Source organism: Etheostoma spectabile, chromosome 2, assembly GCF_008692095.1.
Source record: "Etheostoma spectabile isolate EspeVRDwgs_2016 chromosome 2, UIUC_Espe_1.0, whole genome shotgun sequence".
Taxonomy (NCBI): domain Eukaryota; kingdom Metazoa; phylum Chordata; class Actinopteri; order Perciformes; family Percidae; genus Etheostoma; species Etheostoma spectabile.
Window position 1 is genome coordinate 31,876,361 of NC_045734.1, and position 2,611 is coordinate 31,878,971.

The following is a 2,611-nucleotide window of genomic DNA, read 5'->3' on the forward strand; positions in this document are numbered from 1 at the left end:
ACAACTTCATCAAACTCTAGAGATCTGAACTTCTGGGCAGAGTACCTCAGTGGTTGGGAAACTCGGAGGGCCCTAGTTTGATGATCTAAGCACACGGCGGGAAGCGCATGGCGCAGGTGCGTTTAGGGCATGTCCAAAATCCCTTTTTTAGTTTGAAGGTGGAAAAAAAGCTATTATGCTATCATGATGGAAGATTTGCACCCTAATATTTTTATTTTTAATCTTTTGCATGTGTGTGTGCGGCTGCGCATCCCTGTGTGTGTAACAAGCATAGTGTGTGTCCCTGTGTGTGTAACAAGCATAGCGTGTGTACCTGTGTGTGTAACAAGCACAGTGTGCGTCCCTGTGTGTGTAACAAGCATAGTGTGTGTCCCTGTGTGAGTAACAAGCATAGTGTGCGTCCCTGTGTGTGCAACAAGCATAGTGTGCGTCCCTATTGTGTGTAGCAAGCATAGTGTGCGTCCCTGTGCGCGCAACAAGCACAGTGTGTGTCCCTGTGTGTAACAAGCATAGTGTGCAACCCTGTGTGAAACGAGCATAGTTTGCGTCCATATGTGTGTAACAAGCATAGTGTGCGTCCCTGTGTGTGCAACAAGCATAGAGTGTGTCCCTGTGTTTGTAACAAGCATAGAGTGTGTCCCTGTGTGTGTAACAAGCATAGTGTGTGTCCCTGTTTGTGTAACAAGCATAGTGTGTGCGCTTTGCTCAAGCCTGTTGAAGTTCAATGAAATGCTGAGCTACTGACTTTAGTCCAGGTTTTTGTTTCTGCTGCCGCAAGATACCAATACACCCAGAATTTTACAGTCGGGCCCAATATGCCTGATGTTGCAGGAGCTTTTGTAAAAAAATGACGATTAAAGTTGCAAAGTCTTTTTTATTTTGGTTGCAATGAAGTTGCAAAAGACAGCTGAAATCGCAAAAAAAAGTTGTGTTTTTTTGTATAGTTGTTTTAGGGTATAATAATAAAACTACTCTAGGCTGAGTTTTCCTAGGACTTTGCCAAAAAGGCTCAGGATACTGTAATTGTTGGCATGACATGACAATGGCTGGTGGATTTATGGCAAAAATAATAATTTATTGAATGAATTTGTTGATCTTTCCATTGTTAGTTAGTTTCCTATCCTGGGCTGGGACACACATTCATACGGTTTAATAAAGGACTTACCTTTGGACTTACAATAACGGGTGTAGCTGTCCTCAATTTAGGTTTTTCTGTATGTCTTATCTCCGGACTTTGACGTTAAAATGGACACAGGTTGGCAAGACATGTTTTGCACCGTCTTTCGCTCTATGTTTTTATGGTAAATCTGAGATGTTCGAGTCACACACGTCTTGTCTTCATATCAGAAACAAGGAAATTAAAATGGCCACGTGTGTGTGACGTCAACCTGTTCTCAATCCCACTCGGAGTGGAGGTTCTGGACGACTGGACGTCCGCTGACACTCTGGACGGCTGGATGTCAGTGGAGGTTCTGGACATCAGTGGAGGTTCTGGATGGCTGGTCGTCAGTTTAGACTCTGGATGGCAGGACATTAGCGGAGGTTCTGGACGTCAAGGAAGGTTCTGGACGGCTGGAAGTCAATAGAGGTTCTGGACGGCTGGACGGCAGTGGAGGTTCTGGACATCAGCGGAGGTTCTGCACATCAGCGGAGGTTCTGCACATCAGCGGAGGTTCTGGACGGCTGACGTCAGCAGAGGTACTGGATGTACGCGGAGATTCTGGATATCAGTGGAGGTTCTGGATGTCAGCGGAGGTTCTGGATGTCAGCAGATGGTCTGGATGTCAGAGGAGGTTCTGGATGTCAGTGGAGGTTCTGGATGGCTGGACATCAGCGGAGGTTCTGGATGTCAGTGGAGGTTCTGGATGTCAGCGGAGGTTCTGGATGGCTGGACGTCAGTGGAGGTTCTGGACGGCTGGACGTCAACAGAGGTTCTGGATGACAGCAGAGGTTCTGGATGTCAGTGGAGGTTCTGGGTGGCTGAACATCAGCGGAGGTTCTGGACTTCAGCGGAGGTTCTGGATGTCAATGGAGGTTCTGGATGTCAGCAGAGGTTCTGGATTTCAGTGGAGGTTCTGGATGGCTGGACGTCAGCGGACGTTCTGGACATCAGCTGAGGTTCTGGATGTCAGCGGAGGTTCTGGATGTCAGCGGAGGTTCTGGATGTCAGCGGAGGTTCTGGACGGCTGGACGTCAGCAGAGGTTCTGGATGTCAGCAGAGGTTCTGGATGTCAGTGGAGGTTCTGGATGGCTGGACGTCAGTGGATAGGCAGCCTTCTCTGATGGAGCTGCAGGATGGCCACGTACCGCCATCTTGCCACTGTGGGGAACAGATCTTAGGTTCTCCACTACCATCAATGGACTCCCTATACAACACAATGCATAATCAAATGACCAGGTAAACTTACATCTGATCCATTCACCATGCTCACGATCTGTTTCAGCCTCAGCCTTCTGGAAGGTGCTTCAGGTGCCTGTCCAACAAAACAACAGCTTTTTCCTGATGATATACGGACACAGAATTATGCCTTTGTTAGGCCCGACAAACCCCGTACACTGGTATTACTTTTCTGGGATGGTGAAAGCTTGTCCGGCCCTAATTTTAGACGGG

General features: G+C 47.9%; 1 long non-coding RNA gene across 1 annotated transcript; it reads left to right on the forward strand.

Moving 5' to 3' along the window:
- Positions 1-1,861: 1,861 nt before the first annotated feature.
- Positions 1,862-2,206, forward strand: LOC116703749 (uncharacterized). Its single transcript, XR_004335497.1, has 3 exons — positions 1,862-1,931; positions 2,073-2,099; positions 2,176-2,206. It is a non-coding gene; the product is annotated as an uncharacterized LOC116703749 (long non-coding RNA).
- Positions 2,207-2,611: the final 405 nt, after the last annotated feature.